Source organism: Pleurodeles waltl, chromosome 12 (genome assembly GCF_031143425.1).
Source record: "Pleurodeles waltl isolate 20211129_DDA chromosome 12, aPleWal1.hap1.20221129, whole genome shotgun sequence".
In the NCBI taxonomy this organism is placed as follows: Eukaryota; Metazoa; Chordata; class Amphibia; order Caudata; family Salamandridae; genus Pleurodeles; species Pleurodeles waltl.
In genome coordinates this window covers 128,269,796-128,292,003 of record NC_090451.1, presented here as the reverse complement: position 1 = coordinate 128,292,003, position 22,208 = coordinate 128,269,796, and positions in this window count along the sequence as shown.

Here is a 22,208-nt window from a genome sequence, read left to right as displayed (position 1 = left end):
AGGGAAGTATTTTCCCCAATGTATAGAGTCCACTAGGTATGGTCACTCTAAGGGTGACTCCAAGTGTCGCAAGAGGGCACGTCTCCCCACTGGAGGGCAGACACCTGGGTTGGTTATTGTAGCTCTCGGGGAGGAGGTAGTCCCATTTAGCTTTGAGAAACAGATAGAGGTGACCCTAGTGTCCCTGGGAGAGGAAGAAATGGTGCCAAAAGCCCACATACCTGATAATACTTCCAAGTATAGGCAGTGGGTCACCATTAATGGGCAAAGGATGGAGGCTCTGTGTGACAAAGGAGCCAGTATGACTAATCTCAGGGGATAGCTGGTATGAGCAGAGCAGTACATCCCTAATTAATTCCATCAGGTCATAGTTGCTGACAATCGTGAGAGCCACCTACCGATAGCTCTGGTTCCCTTTGAGTCTGGGGGGACTCTTGTACTCTGAAAGTAGCTGTGAATCATCCCAAGCCTGCAGATTGTCTGTTAGGCAATGACTTTGAGCATACCACCTGGAAGGAGGTAGAGCCAAGTCTCACCTGGAGATTTTAGATTTGCCTGAGTGGGCCAGCATGACCACAAGGTCCATGGCTCCCAGGAAGGGAATCAAGGGCATCTGGAGCATTTAACAATGGCATAGTCGGCTTGTAAGTAGAGGGCCAAGGAGCGCAGGAAACCTGGCCAAGAAGTTCCCTTGGTGGTTGACGGGGTCCCTAAGGAGGAAGCCCATGAGCCAAGTGGGGAGGAAATTGCTGCCCTGGGTAACCTCCCTGAGCTTGCTGGCTGACAAGTTGAGGGTGGGCCAACCAGGGAGGAATTCTGCCAGCTGCAGAAGGAATACCCCACTCTTCAGGGTCTGAGGCAACAATCCTCAGCCCAAGCAGCAGGTCAAGCATCTAGCGATCACCATATATTTTGGGAGCATGATCTTGTTAGAAATGGGGAAATTTCTACCACACAGCAGGCGCTGGTTGATTCCTCTCAGCGTCATTCTGGCTCGGCATTGCATCAATCCAGTGGCCCGTTTGTCGAATTTCTAGTCGTAATGCTGGCGCGGAGTCAATCTTCTTGTGAAGTCGGGCTTCATCGTTCCGGTTGGGAGTACGGTGATTTTCTCACCGCGATGCAGGCTGTGCATCGATTTTCACAGCAAAAGGAGTTATTTTGCAGGAATGAAGTCTTTTTGGTCCTGAGACTTCAGGGAACAGGAGGCAAGCTATATCCATGCCCTTGGAGAGCACTTCTCAGCACAGCCAGAGAGCAGCAAGGCAGCAGTCCTTCTCAGAAAATCAGTTAGGTGAGTCCTATGGGCAGCCAGGCAGTTCGTACTGGCAGGTTGCAGGTTCTGGTTCAGGGTTTCTTCTCCAGTGGTATCTTGTCCAGAAGTGTCTAAGTTGGTAGGGTCAGAGACCCTGCTTAAATACCCAAATGTGCCTTTAAAGTGGGGGAGACTTCAAAGAGTGGCTTAGAAGCACACAAAGTGCACTTTCAGTTCCATCCTGTTTGCCAGGGTCCTAGTAGGGGGTGTGGCAGTCCTTTGTGTGAGTACAGGTGACTGCCTTTGAGATGTAAGTGTCAGGCCCTCAACCCTCCCAGCCCAGAAAGACCCATTCAATACGCAGATGTGTGCAAGTGTGACTGAGCATCCTGTGTTTTGGGTTTGTCTGAGTGAATGCACAAGGGAGCTGTCAACTAAACCTAACCAGACATGGATTGGAAGGCACAGAAGCATTTAAGTGTGGAGAAATGCTGACTTTCTAAAAGTAGCATTTCTAAAATAGTAATATAAAATCCAACTGCACCATTAAGCAGGATTTTGTATCACCATTCTGGCCATACTAAATATGACCTGGCTACTTCTTTCAGATCAGGATCTACCACTCAAACAGTATATGAGGGTAGCTGTAATGCTATCCTGTGAAAGGAGCAGGCCTCACAGCAGTGTAAATTGAATTTAGGAGTTTTACACTACCTGGACATATAGAACACACATGCTCATGTCCTGTCTTTTACCTACATAGCACCCTGCCCTATGGCCTACCTGGGACCTACCGTATGGGTGACTTATATGTAGAAAAAGGGGAGTTTAAGGCTTAGCAACTACTTTTAGATGCCAAGTCAAAGTGGCAGTGAAACTGCACACACAGGCACAGCAGAGGCAGGCCTGAGACGTGGTTAGGGGGCTAATTTTGTGGGTGGCACAACCTATGCCGCAGCCCACTGGTAGCATTGAATTTACAGGCCATGGGCACATGTAGTGCACTTGACTAGGGACTTACAAGTAAATTAAATAAGCCAAATGGGCATGAGCCAATGTCACTATGTTTTAAGGAGAGAGCATATGTACTTTAGCACTGATTAGCAGTGGTAAAGTGTGTAGAGTCCTAAAGGCAGCAAAAATTAGGTCAGAAAAAGAGATGGAGGAAGGCAAAAAGTTTGGGTGTGACCCTGAAGAAAGGCCATTTCCAACAGATCTCCTCTACAGTGAGCCTAAGGGGCAGCACATGTGCTGGTGGTCCCCCAGTGCTATCGAGCCTTCCTACTGGGTCTGGTTCATGACATCTCCCTGACGGGACATTTGGGGCAAGACCAGACCTTTGCCAGGCTTGTCACCCACTTTTATTGGGCCGAATGCGGGTGGCTTCAGCTGCATTCTGTAGGTCCTGCCCAACCTGCCAGGCTGATGGGAAGACAGGGAAAAGGCTCAAGGCCCCCCAGATTCCACTCCCCGTCATTGACACCCCTTTGAGAGGGTAGGCATTGACGTTATTCATCCCTTGGACCCTAAGAATGCCTTAGGCAACAGGTTTATCCTGGTTTTGGTGGGCCATGCCACCCGCTACCCGGAGGCAATCCCTCTGAGGACAGTGACTGCGCCGGTTGTGACCAGAGCTCTGATGGGGATATTTACCTGTGTAGGATTCCCAAAGGAGATTGTGTCTGACAGAGGTACAAACTTTATGTCTGCGTACATGAAGTCTATGTGGGATGGGTGTGGGGTGAACTACTGGTTCTCCAACCCTTACCATAATCAATCCAATGGTCTATTGGAGAGAGTCAACAAGACCTTGAAAGGCATGATTACAGGTCTCCCTGAGGCTATGAGACGTAAGTGGGGCGTCCTCTTGCCATGCCTTATCTTTGCTTATAGAGAGATGTCCCAGAAATGTTGCGGGTTCAGCCCCTTTGAATTTCTCTATGGGTACACTTTCAGGGGACCCCTAAGCATAGTAAAAGAATGGTTGGCGAAAGCTCCCAGTAAACACCACCAGGATGTGGTCAGTTAAATGCTGGCCTATGACCTACCCAGGGCCTACCTTATGGGTGAATGATATGTTGAAAACGGGGAGATTAAAGCTTGGTAACTACCTTTTGATGTCAAATCGAAGTGGCAGTGAAACTGCACCCACAGGCACTACAGAGGCAGGCCATGAGACATGGTTAGAGGGCTACTTATGTGGGTGAAACAACCCGTGCTGCAGCCCACTAGTGGCATCTCATTGACAGGCCCTGGGCACATGTAGTGCACTTGACGAGGGAATTACAAGTAAATTAAATAAGCCAAATGGGTATGACCCTATGTCACCATGTTTTAAATAGAGAGCATATGCACTTTAGCACTGATTAGCAGTGGTAAAGTGCGCAGAGTATTAAAGCCAGCACAAATGAGGTCACAAAAAGAGAAGGAGGAAGGCAAAAAGTTTGGGGATGACCCTGCAGAAAGGCCATTTCCAACATATCCCCCTTCCAGCCTAATCCAAGGGTAGGCTATTCAACACTCTGATGGACTTCCATGATTAGGGTGAAAGAACATGGGGGGTGATTCCTACCCTGGCGGTCATAGACCGCCAGGGCAGGGGACGGAGGAAGCACCACCAACAGGCTGGCGGTGCTTCCGGGGGCATTCTGACCGCAGCAGTAAAGCCGCGGTCAGAAACGGGAAACCGGCGGTTTCCCGCTGGTTTCCCACTGCCCCAGGGAAACCTCCACGGCGGCGCTGCTTGCAGCGCCGCCATGGGGATTCCGACCCCCTTACCGCCATCCTGTTCCTGGCGGTTTTCACCACCAGGAACAGGATGGCGGTAACGGGTGTCGTGGGGCCCCTGGGGGCCCCTGCACTGCCCCTGGCATGGGCAGTGCAGGGCCCCCTAACATGGCCCCATAAAGATTTTCAGTGTCTGCTTTGCAGACACTGAAAATCGCGACGGGTGCAACTGCACCCGTCGCACCCCTTCGACTCCGCCGGCTCCATTCGGAGCCGGCATCCTCGTAGAAGGGGGTTTCCCGCTGGGCCGGTGGGCGGCCTTATGGCGGTCGCCCGCCGGCCCAGCGGGAAAGCCAGAATGGCCGCCGCAGACTTTTGACTGCGGTACGGTCATTCAGCGGTTCCCGCTTGGCGGGCAGCGACCGCTGCCCGCCAATTTAGGAATCACCCCCATGGACTATGCCCCCCTACTGCAGGTGCACTTGCCAGTTCTATGCCTATCTGAACTCAGTGAGGCTCTTCTGTCTATAATCTCTGGGGCCACTGAACTTACCTATGGGAAACCCTTTTCCTCATCTGAGGACACAATCTGTGAACCTCCTAACTTTAATTTGCTCACAGATGCAGACAGTACCACCATGGCCAAAAAAAGTAATGTGGCCTGTTCCACCCCTCTGGTCTGACTTCTGTCCCCAACCCAGGGAAACCTCTCTCAACAATGACAGTAAGCAAAAGATGCCACTGACAGCTGTCAGTGTCAGGAGCCAGGCCCCAGGCCATCCACTGCTAACTGGAGACCCTTAGGGGGACCTTTGGATGAGCTTCTCCTCCTGCTGTGGGGCTGGCAGGAGCTCCCAAGGGGCTCATGTGGCATCTCAGAATGGGGGGATGTAGCCCCAGGGGGTCTTGTACCCCTTCTCAATTCTACCTCCCACCAGTTCAGGGGTGGGACCCTGATACTGGTCACTTGGCCCTGGGTGTGTACCCTGATGTTGAACAGGGGACAAGGGTGAGTCCTTCCTTACCTTGCCCCCACATCTGGGGTCACGTACCCTCCTCTGGGGAGTGGTACTGCCAGATAACTGAACTGTCAGGGCACCTTTAGGGGTCAACTCTCTCAGTTCTCCTGACACTAAGGGTAACTCATTCCCCGGAATGCAGTCAATGGGCAGCTTGGGACTAACTATGACCCGCCTCTGGGTCACCTCCCCACCCCACTCCAGGGACACCAGGGCCATGGAGTGGAAGAAATCCTCCCTGTGGGCTGGAATCACTCTACACACCTGGCCGGTGTACTGCTCTGGTGAAACTAGTCTTCCTACCATCATGGTAAGACTAGCCCCTGTGTCCCTCAAAGTAGTGACTGGGACCCCATTCACTCCCACCAGGTGGAAGTGATGACTCCTACCCTCAGGGATCACCAGCTTATTCTCTAAGTCTATCTCCCAACTGAAGGAGATGAAGGCATGGTCTACGACCCGTCCCCTACTTTTCCCGAAGGCCACATTGGCCACCCCTGTAGAGGTCCCACCAGTGTGTGATTTCTTTGGAAGACAGAGTCCCCTTTCCGGTGCCCTAGCTGGGAACAGTCAAAGCAGTGGGGGTGGGAATGGGATGCTTTGGGCCACCAGAACCACCACCCTGTTTCTCAGCTGGGGCATGGGAACCCTTTCCTCCCCCCTTACTCTGGGACTTGTCTGGGTCATCTTTAACCTCCCTCTGTTGGGAAGAACCGGATCCACTCTTTTTGGGGTCACTCCCAGGTACCTTTTTGGACACTCTGGTGCTAACCCATAGGTTCCGCCTCCTCAGCAAGCTTTCTGGGATCAGTCAGCTAACTGCCAACCAGGTGCTGGCACAACTCTGTAGAACAAATACTGATCATATGTTCTCTCAGAATTAAATTAAATAACCCTGTGTAATCATTTACTTTACTTCCCTGCACGCATCCATTCAGTGGCTTAATGGAGAAATCAAAACAGTCTACCCAAGTTTGTGTGGAGAGTTTGGTGCTGTCCCTGAACCTCTGACGGTATTTCTCAGGGGTCAGCCCAAACTTGGCAAGTAAAATGGTTTTCATGGGTGCATATACATTGTGATATCTGGGATCTAGTGTAAGAAGTGTGTCCCTCCCCACTACTGGTACATACTACCACAAGGCTGCCCCCCATTGCTCTTCAAGAACCCCTTGAGCCCTTAGTGCAACTTCATAAGCAGCCAACCTCTTATCAAAGTCATTTCCCACCACATAACTTGGCACTTCACTTTTGGGTATACAAACCTTCTTCTCCACAACAGTTTCTACATGTATGCTTCTACCATTACTGTTGGACTGAGACTGCTTTGCCTTAAGATCCAGCTCCTTGAGACTCCGTTCATGACCCAACAAAAGTTTGTTTTCAGTCAAGACTCTCTCAGCTGCAGCCTCAGCTCTTCTTTCCTCTGCCACTCTTTGAGCTTTCTTTTCCTCTGCCTCCATGTTTAACTTTGCCAGTTGCAATTTAAATTCTCTCCTCCCTCCTTTCCTCTGCGGTCAGGCCATAGCTAGAGACACTGCTCCCTGGTTTGGCAGGGGGCACAATCACAGTGGTAACATCCTTCACTACTGGCAAGAAATCCTCTGAGGGGCCATCCCATTGCTGCTCCTCCTCAACATCCTCCACTGAATGGGCTTCTTCCCAGGCCTTCAGTGCCATTTGGAATTCCTCCTTTCTGGGGGCACCCTGGGTAGGTACTCCCATATGCTTGCAGAACCCCTTCAGCTCTTTAACAGTATATGTCATGGCTAGGTCAAAATCTTCATCTCCTGCTTGAGACCCAGTGAGAGATGTTGAGTGAGGATGTAGTTAAAAATGTCAGGCAGAAAATGAAATTTCAGAAAAAAAATCAAGTTGACTGTGGGTTGGTAGTGAACACTTAGCTATTGTATGCCACTGCACAAATACAAGTCCTATCCTCACTGCTGATCACCAATGTTAGAAATGGGGTCTTTGGGTGGCAGTCAGGTTACCCCCTGTCCAAGCAAGGACCCTCACCCCAGTCAGGATAAGTCACACACAATCCAAACTATCCTGTGCACACCCTCTGGTAGCTTGGCACCGAGCAGTCAGGCTTAACTTAGAAGGCAATGTGTAAAGTATTTGTGCAATAAATCATGCAATAACACAGTAGAACACCACAAAAAAACACCACACAGTGTTTAGAAAAATATATAATATTTATCTTACAAGATGCAGGTCAAAACGATCAAGATGCATTAAGTATACGTTGAAATATCACTGTAGAAATGATATAAAGTGTCTTCAGGCTTTTAAAAGTAACAAATGTCTCTTGCAAGCACAAAGTACCTGGTTTGCGTTCAAATTCTCCGCAAGGGACCGCAGAGGAGGAGATGCGTGGAAAACAGGGAGATGTGATGCAGGAAAGGCCTTGCGTTGATTTCCAGCGTGCGGACTGGATCCTCTTCGGTTTGCAGGGTTTTTGGACGGCTTCGGGACGATGCGTTGAAATCTGGCGCTTGCAGGACGAAGTCACAGAGGCTGCGTCGATCTGGTGGACGATGCATGGAAATTTCTACCGCACAGCAGGCGCTGTGTTCATTCCTCTCAGGAAGTCAGGCTGCGTCGTTGCAGTTTGGCTTTGCGTCAATCGAGTGAGCCATGTGTTGAATTTCCGGTCGCAACGCTGGCGCTGCATCAATCTTCTCCTTGCGAAGTCAGTCTGAATTGTTCCAGTTCGGCGTGCAGTGATATTCTCACCGTGATGCAGGCTGTGCGTTGTTTCTTGCAGGCGGTGCATTGATTTTCGACGCACAAGGAGTTCTTTTACAGGAATGAAGTCTTTTTGGTCCTGAGACTTCAGGGAACAGGAGGCAAGCTCTATCCAAGCCCTTGGAGAGCACGTCTCAGCACAGCCAGAGAGCAGCAAGGCAGCAGGGCAACAGCAAGGCAGCAGTCCTTCTAAAAAAATCAGCCAGGTGAGCTTTTTGGGCAGCCAGGCAGTTCTTCTTGGCAGGTTTCAGGTTCTGGGTCAGGGTTTCTTCTCCAGTGGTATCTTGTCCAGAAGTGTCTGAGTTGGTAGGGTCAGAGACCTTGATTAAATACCCAATTGTGCCTTTGAAGCGGGGGAGACTTCAAAGAGTGGCTTAGAAGCGCATAAGGTCACCTTTCAGTTTCATCCTGTCTGCCAGGGTCCCGGTAGGGGGTGTGGCAGTCCTTTGTGTGAGTGCAGGCAACTGTCCGTTGACATATAAGTGTCAGGCCCTCCACCCACCCAGCCCTGGAAGACCAGTTCAATATGCAGATATATAGAAGTGTGACTGAGCATCCTGTGTTTGGGGTTTGTCTGAGTGAATGCACAAGGAAGCTGTCAACTAAACCTAACCAGACGTGGATTTGAAGGCACAGAAGGATTTGAGTGTGGAGAAATGCTGACTTTCTAAAAGTAGCATTTCTAAAATAGTAATATAAAATCCAAATTCACCATTAAGCAGGATTTTGTACCACCATTCTAACCATACTAAATATGACCTGACTACTCCTTTCAGATCAGGATCTACCACTCAAACAGTATGTGAGGGTAGTCGTAATGCTCCCCTATGAAAGGAGCATGCCTCACAGCAGTGTAAAATGAATTTAGGAGTTTTACATTACCAGGACATATAGAACACACATGTTCATGTCCTGCCTTTTACCTACATAGCACCCTGCCCTATGGCCTACCTAGGGCCTAACGTATGGGTGACTTATATGTAGAAAAAGGGGAGTTTAAGGTTTGGCAAGTACTTTTAAATGCCAAGTCAAAGTGGCAGTGAAACTGCACACACAGGCACCGCAGAGGCAGGCCTGAGACATGGTTAGGGTGCTACTTTTGTGGGTGGCACAACCAGTGCTGCAGCCCACTAGTAGCATTTAATTTACAGGCCCTGGGCACATGTAGTGCACTTGACTAGGGACATACAAGTAAATTAAATAAGCCAAATGGGCATGAGCCAATGTCACTATGTTTTAAGGAGAGAGCATATGTACTTTAGCACTGATTAGCAGTGGTAAAGTGTGTAGAGTCCTAAAGCCAGCAAAAATGAGGTCAGAAGAAGAGGAAGGCAAAAAGTTTGGGTGTGACCCTGAAGAAAGGCTATTTCCAACAGATCTCCTCTACTGTGAGCCTAAGGTGCTGGAGGCTGGGGGGGCACATGTGCTGGTGGTCCCCCAGTGCTAGCGAGCCTTCCTACCGAGTCTGGTTCATGACAACCCCCTGGCGGGACATTTGGGGCAAGACCAGACCTTTGCCAGGCTTGTCACCCACTTTTATTTGGTCTGAATGCGGGTGGCTTCAGCTGCATTCTGTAGCTCCTGCCCAACCTGCCAGGCTGATGGGAAGACAGGGAAAAGGCTCAAGGCCCCCCTGATTCTACTCCCCGTCATTGACACCCCATTTGAAAGGGTAGGCATTGGCGTCATTCGTCCCTTGGACCGCAAGACTGCCTTAGGCAACAGGTTTATCCTGGTTTTGGTGAGCTATGTCAGCTGCTACCCAGAGGCAGTCCCTCTGAGGACAGTGACTGCACCGGTGGTGACCAGAGCTCTGATGGGGATATTTACTTGTGTAGGATTCCCAAAGGAGATTGTGTCTGACAGAGGTGCAAACGTTATGTCTGCGTACATGAAGTCTATGTGGGATGGGTGTGGGGTGACATACTGGAGAGATTCAACAAGACCTTGAAAGGCATGATTACAGGCCTCCCTGAGGCCATAAGGCATAAGTGGGACGTTCCCTTGCCATGCCTTATCTTTGCTTATAGAGAGGTACCCCAAACAGGGTTCAGCCCCTTTGAACTTCTCGATGGGTATACTGACTGTCAGGGGACCCCTAAGCATAGTAAACGAGGGGTGAGAGAAAGCTCCCAGGAAACACACCCAGGATGTGGTCAGTTACATGCTGGCCCTCAGCAACCAGGTGCAGCGCTTCTAGAAGAAGGCCAAGAGCAAGCTCAAGGCCAGTCATGAGGTTATGAAACAATGGTATGACCAGATGGCCACCACTGTAGAGTTTCAACCTGGCAACAAAGTCACAAAGACAGGCGTTCACCCCATCCCCGAGCTGATGAGCTCATAGACAGGCTACGTGCTGCCAAATTCCTAAGCACTTTTGATCTCACATCAGGGTACTGGCAGATTGCCTTGACTGAGGGGGCTAAAGAGAGAGCCGCTTTTTCTGCTCCTGAGGGACATTACAAGTCTAGAGTGATGCCCTTTGGATTTAAGAATGTCCCCGCTGCCTTCCAACGGTTGGTTAATGGAGTCCTAGCTGTAAAGGATGCGTTCTGTGCTGCCTACTTAGACGACATTGCTGTTTACAGTTCCAGCTGGGAAGAACATTTTCTCCACCTCCAAGAGGTGCTCCAGGCCCTGCAATAGGCAGGCCTTACAATCCGTGGAGTACTTGGGACACCTAGTAGGTGGTGGCAATGTGTAGTCCCTCTAGGCCAAGAGTGAGAAAATCACGGCCTGGCAACCACCTAGAACCCAAACAAATTTGAGAGCCCTTTTAGGTCTCACTGGGTACTACCGTAGGTTTGTAAGGGTTATGGCTCCATAGTGACCCCTTGGACAGAACTAACATCCAAAAAGCAACCTAGGTTGGTGAATTAGACAGAGGCTTGTCAGAATGCCTTTGACTCTCTCAAGGAAGCCGTGTGCGTGCCACCTGTGCTCAGGGCCCCCGACTGCTCCAAGGAGTTTATTGTGCAGACGGATGCTTCAGAGCATGGCACAGGGGCAGTTCTAGCACAGCTGAATGAGGCGGGCCTAGACCAACCAGTAGCCTTTATTATCTGAAGGCTATTACCACAGGAACAGAGGTGGAGTGCCATAGAAAGAGAAGCATTTGCTGTGGTCTGGGCACTGAAGAAGCGGAGGCCCTACCTGTTTGGAACTCACTTCCTGGTTCAGACAGACCACAGGCCCCTCAGATGGCTCATGCAGATGAGGGGTGAAAATCCTAAACTCTTCAGGTGGTCCATTTCCTAAATGGGATGGACTTTGCGGTGGAGCATCGCCCAGGGACTGACCACGCCAGTGCTGACGGTCTCTCCAGATACTTCTGCCTTAGTGATGAGGGCTCCCAAAGGGTTGGGTATCTCTCCTCACTTTCAGCTGGGGGGACACATGTTAGACCTGACAGCCTTAGGGTGGTCACCCCACAACGTTTTGCCTGCCTCCCTCCACTTTTCTGACACTGTTTTTGCTGGTTTTAGGACCTTGCACACTTTACCACTGCTAACCAGTGCTAAAGTGCTTATACTCTCTTCCTTAAACATAGTAACATTGGTTCAGTCCCAATTGGCATATCTGATTTACGTGTAATTCCCTAGTACAGTGCACTACATGTGTCCAGGGCCTGTAAATGAAATGCTACTAGTGGGCCTGCAGCACTGATTGTGCCACCCACATAAGTAGCCACTTAACCATGTCTCAGGCGTGCCAGTGCAATGCAGGCCTGAGACATCGTGTGTGTGTAGTTTCACTGGCACTTTGACTCGGCATTTAAAACTACTTACCAAGCCTTTCATACCCCCCTTTTTGACATATAAGTTACCCCTAAGGTAGGCCCTACGTAACCCATAGGGCAGGGGGCATGTAGGTAAAAGGCAGGGCGTGTACATGTGTGTTTTATATGTCCTAGCAGTGTAAAACTCCTAAATTCATTTTTCACTACTTTGAGGCCTGCTCCTTTCATAGGCTAGCATTAGGGCTACCCTCATATACTGTTTGAGTGTAGATTCTGGTCAGAAAAGGGTAACCAGGTCATATTTAATATGGTCAGAATGGTAATACAAAATCCTGCTTATCGGTGATGTTGGATTTTATATTAATATTTTAGAAATGCCAGTTTTACAAAGTGAGCATTTATCTGCACTTAAAATCCATCTGTGTCTTACAGCCTATCTCCAATCCACGAGTGGCTGGGCTGGTTGACAGCTCCCTTTTTCATTTCACCCAGACAACTACAAACACAAGGTATTCAGTCACACCTGCACTCATCTGCATACTGAATGGGTATGCCTGGGCTGGGAAGGTGGAGGGCCTGACACTTACATTTCAAAGGTTAGTGGCCTGCCCTCACACAATGGACTGCCTAACCCCCTACTGGGACCCTGGCAGACAGACCTGTACTGAAAGGGGACCTTGTGCACTTTAAAACCACTCTTTGAAGTCTCCCCAACTTCAAAGGCATCTTTGGGTATATAAACTGGGTCTCTGACCCCACCAACTCAGACACTTCTGAACCTGATCTGCACTCATCTAGACTGCTTTGCTGAAAATGACTGCTGCCCTGCTGTTGCCCTGCTGTCCTCTGACTTTGCTGGGAAGTGGTCTCCAAGGACTTGGATTGAGCTTGCCTCCTGTTTCCTGAAGTCTCAGGGCCAAAAATACTTCACCTCTTGAGGAAACTCCTTGTGGGACGCACAGCCTGCCGGAAACGACGCACAGGCATTTTGCGACCAAGAAATCACCACACAGCCGACCCGGAACAACGCAGCCCAACTTCCCGAGTGAAGATTTGACGCAGAGACTGCCTTGAGACAGAAAATTCAACGCACAGCCCAACCGGATCAACGCAACACCTATGACTTCTTCCAGCATGCCCAGGATTTGCTTGCTTCATCCCTGGACATAAAAAAAAAACCACATCGCAGTGGGAACCCAAGATTGCACGCCGAGAAATTACGCAAAGCCCATGCAAAGTGGAAAGAAACAACGCATCGTCTGTGCTGTGCTGGAAAATCCGACGCACACCTTATTTTTCCATGCATCTCCTCCTCTGCGGTCTCCGTGCATGGAATTTTTTTATGCAAACCAGGTGCTTTGCGCAACTAAGAGACAACGGTTGATTTCTAAGATTTAAGACTCTTCTTAATCTTGCAAAAGTGATAGTTTTGAATTGTGCTTATTGAAACTTTATCATTTTGGCCTTAATTTAACCAGAAAAATATCCTATATTTTTGTAAATCTGTGTGGTGTATTTTTGTTGTGTTTTCACTGTCTAACTCTTTGATTTATTGCACAAATACTTTACAGATTGCCTTCTCCGTTAAACTTGACTGCTCAGTGCCAAGCTACCAGAGGGTAGGCCCAGGATAATTTGGATTGTATGTGACTTACCCTGACTAGGATTGTGGTCCCTATTTGGACAAGGGTGCATAACTCTGCCAACTAGACACCTAATTTCTAACAGTGGTGATCAGCGGTGAGGACAGAACTTGTGTTTGTGCAGTGACATACAATAGCTACATGTACACTAGCTACCCACAGTTAAAGGTCAATTTTATATTTTCTCTTTTTGCTGTAACTTTTTTCTGCTGGACATTTTAATCTAATCCTAAACAACATGTCTCTGGCTAGGTCTCAAGGAGGAGCTGGAGAGTTTGACCTAGCCGAGCTGAAAACTTACACTGTCAGCCAGCTGAAAGGGTTCGCAAGGGGATGGGAGTACCTATTTGGGGCGCCTCCAAGAAGGAGGAGTACCAAAAGCTGCTGAGTGCCTGGGCAGAAGCCCGTTCACAAGAGAATGTTTTAGTGGAAGAGCCAGAGGATGGCTCTCCAGAGCATTTGCCACCAGTAGTGGGGGATGACACCCCTGGATCTGTGCCCGATGCTAAACTGAAGACAGTGTCTCATGTCACGGCCTGACCACAGAGGAAAGGAGGGAGGAGAGAGAGTTTCAATTACATGTGGGCCACATTAAACATGGAGGCAGAGGAAAGGAGAAAGAGAGGCTGAGAGAGCAGCCAAACAAGCAGAGGCTGAAAGGGCCTTGACTGAAAATAAACTACTTCTGGCTCAAGAACTGAGTCTAAAGGAGCTGGACCTCAAGTCTAGGCAGTCTGAATCCAGCAGTGATGGTGGAAGAATACATACAGGACTTGCTGGGGACAGAAAGGTTTGTATACCCAAAGATGTGGTGCCAAGTTATATGGTGGGAGATGACATGGATAAGTGGTTTGCTGCTTATTAAGTTGCACTAAGGGTTCATGGGGTTCCTGAAGAGAAAAGGGCAGTGGGCTTGTGGAAACATGTGCCAGTACTTGGGAGGGACATACTTCTCACACTAGAGGCTGGGGACCTGAACAAGTATGCTCCTATGAAAGCCATTTTCTTTGCTAAGATTGGGCTGACCCTCAAAGTATCACCAGGAATTCAGGGACAGTACCAAACTCTCCACTCAGACTTGGGTACACTTTTTTCACATTTCTGTAAGGCACTGAATGGATGGGTGTGGGGCAGTAAAGTAAATGATTATGTGGGGTTATAGAATTTGATCCTGAGAGAGCATGTGCTCAGTATTTGCTTTACAGAAGTGCACCAGCACTTGATTGACAGTAAGCTGACTGATCCCAGGAAGCTTGCTGAGGAGGCCGACCTCTGTGCTAGCACCAGAGAGTCCAAAAAGGTATCTGGGGGGGCACCCACAAATGTGGTCAGGGATCCCACCAGAAGAAAGAGGGGGGAGAAAAACTTAAAAATAAGGAGTTCTCAAAAGCCCCCCAAAATAACTCCCAAGGGGATAGTGGTACCCAGTCCCAACCTGATTCTGCAAAGAAACCAGGATTCTTTGACCATAGGAAAGGGAAGTATTTTCCCCAATGTATAGAGTGCACTAGGTATGGTCACTCTAAGGGTGACTCCAAGTGTCGCAAGAGGGCACAGCTCCCCACTGGAGGGCAGACACCTGGGTTGGTTATTGTAGCTCTCGGGGAGGAAGTAGTCTCATTTAGCTTTGGGAAACAGATAGAGGTGACCCTAGTGTCCCTGGGAGAGGAAGAAATGGTGCCAAAAGCCCACATACCTGATAATACTTCCAAGTATAGGCAGTGGGTCACCATTAATGGGCAAAGGGTGGAGGCTCTGTGTGACAAAGGAGCCAGTATGACTACTCTCAGGGGATAGCTGGTATGAGCAGAGCAGATCATCCCTAATTAATTCCATCAGGTCATAGTTGCTGACAATCGTGAGAGCTACCTACCGATCGCTCTGGTTCCCTTTGAGTCTGGTGGGACTCTTGTACTCTGAAAGTAGCTGTGAATCATGCCATGCCTGCAGATTATCTGTTAGGCAACGACTTCGAGCATACCACCTGGAAGGAGGTAGAGCCAAGGTCTCACCTGGAGATTTTAGATTTGCCTGAGTGGGTCTGCATGACCACATGGTCCATGGCTGCCCAGGAAGGGAATCAAGGGCATCTGGAGCATTGAACAATGGCACAGTCGGCTTGTAAGGAGAGGGCCAGGGAGCGCAGGAAACCTGGCCACGAAGTTCCATTGGTGGTTGACGGGGTCCCTGAGGAGGAAGCCCATGAGCCAAGTGGGGAGGAAAATGCTGCCCTGGGTATCCTACCTGAACTTGCTGGCTGACAAGTTGAGGGTGGGCCAACCAGGGAGGAATTCTGCCAGCTGCATAAAGAATGCCCCACTCTTCAGGGTCTGAGGCAAGAGTCCTCAGCCCAAGCAGCAGGTCAAGCATCTGGCGATCACCATATATTTTTGGAGAATGATCTTGTTAGAAATGGGGAAATTTCTACCACACAGCAGGCGCTGGTCAATTCCTCTCAGCGTCATTCTGGCTCGGCTTTGCATCGATCCAGTGGCCCGTTCGTCGAATTTCTAGTCGTAATGCTGGTGCTGAGTCAATCTTCTTGTGAAGTCGGGCTTCGTCGTTCCGGTTGGGAGTGCGGTGATTTTCTCACCGCGATGCAGGCTGTGCATCGATTTTCACAGCAAAAGGAGTTATTTTGCAGGAATTAAGGCCCTCATTACAACTTTGGCGGGCGGCGGAGGCCGCCCGCCAAAGTTGCGCGTCGTGAATACCGCACCGCGGTCGGAAGACCGCAGCGGGTATTCAGAGTTTTCCCCTGGGATGGCAGGCGGCCGCCGAAAGGCCGCCCGCCAGCCCAGGGGAAAACGACCTTCCCACCATGAAGCCGGCTCGTAATCGAGCCGGCGGAGTGGGAAGGTGCGACGGGTGCTACTGCACCCGTCGCGTATTTCACGGTCTGCTATGCAGACAGTGAAATACATTTTGGGGCCCTCTTACGGGGGCCCCTGCAGTGCCCATGCCGTTGGCATGGGCACTGCAGGGGCCCCCAGGGGCCCCGCGACTCCCCCTCCCGCCATCCGGTTCCCGGTGGGAGAACCGCCAGGAACTGGATGGCGGGAGGGGGAGTCGGAATCCCCAAGCCGGCGCAGCAAGCTGCGCCGGCTTGGAGGATTCCTTGGGGGCAGCGGGAAACCGGCGGGAGACCGCCGGTTTCCCTTCTCTGACCGCGGCTAAGCCACCGTGGTCAGAATGCCCCGCGGGGCATCGCCGGCCTGTCGGGGGTGCTCCCGCGTGCCGCGGCCCTGGCGGTTCTATACCGCCAGGGTCGTAATGAGGGCCTAAGTCTTTTTGGTCCTGAAACTTCAGGGAACAGGAGGCAAGCTCTATCCAAGCCCTTGGAGAGCACTTATCAGCACAGCCAGAGAGCAGGAAGGCAGCAGTCCTTCTCAGAAAATCAGTTAGGTGAGTCCTGTGGGCAGCCAGGCAGTTCGTATTGGCACATTGCAGGTTCTGGTTCAGGGTTTCTTCTCCAGTGGTATCTTGTCCAGAATTGTCTGAGTTGCTAGGGTCAGAGACCCTGCTTAAATACCCAAATGTGCCTTTGAAGTGGGGGAGACTTCAAAGAGTGGCTTAGAAGCACACAAAGTCCACTTTCAGTTCTATCTTGTCTGCCAGGGTCCTAGTAGGGGGTGTGGCAGTCCTTTGTGTGAGTACAGGTGACTGCCTTTGACATGTAAGTGTCAGGCCCTCAACCCTCCCAGCCCAGGAAGACCCATTCAATACGCAGATGTGTGCAAGTGTGACTGAGCATCCTGTGTTTGGGGTTTGTCTGAGAGAATGCGCAAGGGAGCTGTCAACTAAACCTAACCAGACGTGGATTGGAAGGCACAGAAGGATTTAAATGTGGAGAAATGCTGACTTTCTAAAAGTAGCATTTCTAAAATAGTAATATAAAATCCAACTGCACCATTAAGCAGGATTTTGTACCACCATTCTAGCCATACTAAATATGACCTGGCTACTCCTTTCAGATCAGGATCTACCACTCAAACAGTATGTGAGGGTAGCCGTAATGCTACCCTATGAAAGGAGCATGCCTCACAGCAGTGTAAAATGAATTTAGGAGTTTTACATTACCAGGACATATAGAACACGCATGTTCATGTCCTGCCTTTTATCTACATAGCACCCTGCCCTATGGCCTACCTAGGGCCTAACGTATGGGTGACTTATATGTAGGAAAAGGGGAGTTTAAGGTTTGGCAAGTACTTTTAAATGCCAAGTCAAAGTGGCAGTGAAACTGCACACACAGTCACCGCAGAGGCAGGCCTGAGACATGGTTAGGGTGCTACTTTTGTGGGTGGCACAACCAGTGCTGCAGCCCACTAGTAGCATTTGATTTACAGGCCCTGGGCACATGTAGTGCACTTGACTAGGGACTTACAAGTAAATTAAATAAGCCAAATGGGCATGAGCCAATGTCACTATGTTTTAAGGAGAGAGCATATGTACTTTAGCACTGATTAGCAGTGGTAAAGTGTGTAGAGTCCTAAAGCCAGCAAAATTGCGGTCAGAAGAAGAGGAAGGCAAAAAGTTTGGGTGTGACCCTGAAGAAAGGCTATTTCCAACAGATCTCCTCTACAGTGAGCCTAAGGTGCTGGAGGCTGGGGCAGCACATGTGCTGGTGGTCCCCCAGTGCTAGCGAGCCTTCCTACCGAGTCTGGTTCACGACATCCCCCTGGCGGGACATTTGGGGCAAGACCAGACCTTTGCCAGGCTTGTCAACCACTTTTATTTGGTCCGAATGCGGGTGGCTTCAGCTGCATTCTGTAGCTCCTGCCCAACCTGCCAGGCTGATGGGAAGACAGGGAAAAGTATCAAGGCCCCCTGATTCTACTCCCCGTCATTGAGACCCCATTTGAAATGGTAGGCATTGGCGTCATTCGTCCCTTGGACCACAAGACTGCCTTAGGCAACAGGTTTATCGTGGTTTTGGTGAGCCATGCCACCTGCTACCCAGAGGCAGTCCCTCTGAGGACAGTGACTGCACCGGTGGTGACCAGAGCTCTGATGGGGATATTTACCTGTGTTGGATTCTCAAAGGAGATTGTGTCTGACAGAGGTGCAAACGTTATGTCTGCGTACATGAAGTCTATGTGGGATGGGTGTGGGGTGATATACTGGAGAGATTCAACAAGACCTTGAAAGGCATGATTACAAGCCTCCCTGAGGCCATGAGGCATAGGTGGGGCGTTCCCTTGCCATGCCTTATCTTTGCTTATAGAGAGGTGCCCCAAACAGGGTTGGGGTTCAGCCCCTTTGAACTTTTCGATGGGTATACTGTCAGGGGACCCCTAAGCATAGTAAACGAGGGGTGAGTGAAAGCTCCCAGGAAACACACCCAGGATGTGGTCAGTTACATGCTGGCCCTCAGCAACCAGGTGCAGCACTTCTAGAAGAAGGCCAAGAGCAACCTCAAGGCCAGTCAAGAGGTTATGAAACAATGGTATGACCAGATGGCCACCATGGTAGAGTTTCAACCTGGTGACAAAGTCACAAAGACAGACGTTCACCCCATCCCCGAGCTGATGAGCTCATAGACAGGCTACGTGCTGCCAAATTCCTCAGCACTTTTGATCTCACATCAGGGTACTGGCAGATTGCCTTGACTGAGGGGGCTAAAGAGAGATCCACTTTTTCTGCTCCTGAGGGACATTACAAGTCTAGAGTGATGCCCTTTGGATTTAAGAATGTCCCAGCTGCCTTCCAACGGTTGGTTAATGGAGTCCTAGCTGTCAAGGATGCGTTCTGTGCTGCCTACTTAGACGACATTGCTGTCTACAGTTCCGGCTGGGAAGAACACCTTCTCCACCTCCAAGAGGTGCTCCAGGCCCTGCAATAGGCAGGCCTGACAATCCGTGGAGTACTTGGGACACCTAGTAGGTGGTGGCAACGTGCAGCCCCTCTAGGCCAAGCTGAGACAATCACGGCCTGGCAACCACCTAGAACCCAAACAAATTTGAGAGCCCTTTTAGGTCTCACTGGGTACTACCGTAGGTTTGTCAAGGGTTATGGCTCCATAGTGACCCCCTGGACAGAACTAACATCCAAAAAGCAACCTAGGTTGGTGAATTAGACAGAGGCTTGTCAGAAAGCCTTTGACTCTCTCAAGGAAGCCATGTGCGCACCACCTGTGCTCAGGGCCCCTGACTGCTCCAAGGAGTTTATTGTGCAGACGGACGCTTCAGAGCATGGCACAGGGGCAGTTCTAGCACAGCTGAATGAGGCGGGCCTAGACCAACCAGTAGCCTTTATTATCTCAAGGCTATTACCACGGGAACAGAGGTGGAGTGCCATAGAAAGAGAAGCATTTGCTGTGGTCTGGGCACTAAAGAAGCTGAGGCCCTACCTGTTTGGAACTCACTTCCTGGTTCAGACAGACCACAGGCCCCTCAGATGGCTCATGCAGATGAGGGGTGAAAATCCTAAACTCTTCAGGTGGTCCATTTCCTAAATGGGATAGACTTTACAGTGGAGCATCGCCCAGGGACTGACCACGCCAGTGCTGACGGTCTCTCCAGATACTTCTGCCTTAGTGATGAGGGCTCCCAAGGGGTTGGGTATCTCTCCCCACTTTCAGCTGGGGGGACACATGTTAGACCTGACAGCCTTAGGGTGGTCACCCCACAACGTTTTGCCTGCCTCCCTCCACTTTTCTGACACTGTTTTTGCTGGTTTTAGGACTTTGCACACTTTACCACTTCTAACCAGTGCTAAAGTGCTTATACTCTCTTCCTTAAACATGGTAACATTGGTTCAGTCCCAACTGGCATATCTGATTTACGTGTAATTCCCTAGTACAGTGCACTACATGTGTCCAGGGCCTGTAAATCAAATGCTACTAGTGGGCCTGCAGCACTGATTGTGCCACCCACATAAGTAGCCATTCAACCAGGTCTCAGGCCTGCCATTGCAAGGCAGGCCTGAGACATTGTGTGTGTGTAGTTTCACTGCCACTTTGACTTGGCATTTAAAACTACTTACCAAGCCTTTCATACCCCCCTTTTTTACATATAAGTTACCCCTAAGGTAGGCCCTACGTAACCCATAGGGCAGGGGGCATGTAGGTAAAAGGCAGGGCGTGTACATATGTGTTTTATATGTCCTAGTAGTGTAAAACTCCTAAATTCATTTTTCACTACTTTGAGGCCTGCTCCTTTCATAGGCTAGCATTAGGGCTACCCTCATATACTGTCTGAGTGCAGATTCTGATCAGAAAAGGGTAACCAGGTCATATTTAGTATGGCCAGAATGGTAATACAAAATCCTGCTTATCAGTGATGTTGGATTTTATATCACTATTTTAGAAATGCCAGTTTTACAAAGTGAGCATTTACCTGCACTTAAAATCCATCTGTGTCTTACAGCCTATCTCCAATCCACGTCTGGCTGGGCTGGTTGACAGCTCCCTTTTTCATTTCACCCAGACAACTACAAACACAGGGTATTCAGTCACACCTGCACTCATCTGCATACTGAATGGGTCTTCCTGGGCCGGGAGGGTGGAGGGCCTGACACTTACATTTCAAAGGCTAGTGGCCTGCCCTCACACAATGGACTGCCTAATCCCCTACCCGGACTTTGGCAGACAGACCTGTACTGAAAGGGGACCTTGTGCACTTCAAAACCACTCTTTGAAGTGTTCCCCAATTCAAAGTCATCTTTGGGTATATAAACTGGTCTTTGACCCCACCAACTCAGACACTTCTGGACCTGAACTGCACTCATCTGGACTGCTTTGCTGAAAAGGACTGCTGCCCTGCTGTCCTCTGACTTTGCTGAGAAGTGCTCTCCAAGGGCTTGGATTGAGCTTGCCTCCTGTTTTCTGTAGTCTCAGGGCCAAAAAGACTTAGGGCCTGATTACAACTTTGGAGGAGGTGTTAATCCGTCCCAAATGTGACATATAATGGACTTGTAATACAGCTGGTGGTATATCCGTCACATTTGGGACAGATTAACACCTTCCTCCAAAGTTGTAATCATGCCCTTAATCTCTTGAGAAAACTCCTTGGGCGCAGAAAATTGATGCACAGCCTGCCGGAAACTATGCACAGCCGTTTTTCAACTTAGAAATCGCCGCACAGCCGACCCGGAACGATGCAGCACGACTTCCCAAGTGGAGATTTGATGCAGCGTATACCTCTCAACAGAAAATTGCCACACAGCCCTACTGAATCAATGCAAAGCCAAACCGGAATGATTCAGCTGATTCCCCGAGTGGAAACCAACGCAGTAGCTGCCGTGCAACAGAAAATTAGATGTGTCATCCTACCGGATCATAGCAACGCCTGTGACTTCTTCCAGCATGCCCAGGATTATCCCGCATTGTCCCTGGGCTTAAAAAAGAAGCCCACATCGCACTGAGAACCCAGGACTGCACACGGAAAAACTATGCACAGCCCTTGAAGCGCGGAAAGAAATGTTGATTCATCTGTGCCGCGAGGGAAAATCCGATGCACACCTAAGTTTTCCACACATCTCCTCTGCAGTCTCAGTGCATGAGAAGAGGCACCATGGGGTCCCCTGCATGGGCTATGCGCAGGGGGGGGGGTGAGTCGCACAATCTTAAAGGACTCCAGGATTCAAGTTTAACAGGAACAGTGTGCCAAGCAGTGAGAGACCGGTAGGAGCTGAACAGTATATCTTTCTACCCTCCCCTCGTACATCCCCTTTGCCTCCTCTTTCCTCCCCTGCCTGCTTTTCCCCTCCTGCCAGCAGTTCTAGCATTTGGAAACATGATCCACACTTCATGACTCAGGAGTCAGTGCAACAGGTGGGCGGGGGTTACGAAGGAGGGGTGCAGGTTATGCTGAGCAGCCCAGAGGGGCCCCAGGGGGGTAGGAGTGTCATACGAACTGCAACATCTTTGGGGGGCCCTGTAACTTGTATTCACCCACCGCAAGGCAAAGGAGTATCAAAGCTCCAGCAGCAGCATTACACATCACGCATCTTGCCATAGGAAGGGGTCCCCCATACCAGAACAGAGCAGTGTAAAGCCAGTAGCTGCACAGCACAGCCTACACCAGTGTTTCATCATGGAGTGAAGGAGTACCAGGTGGGCTAGTCGAGCA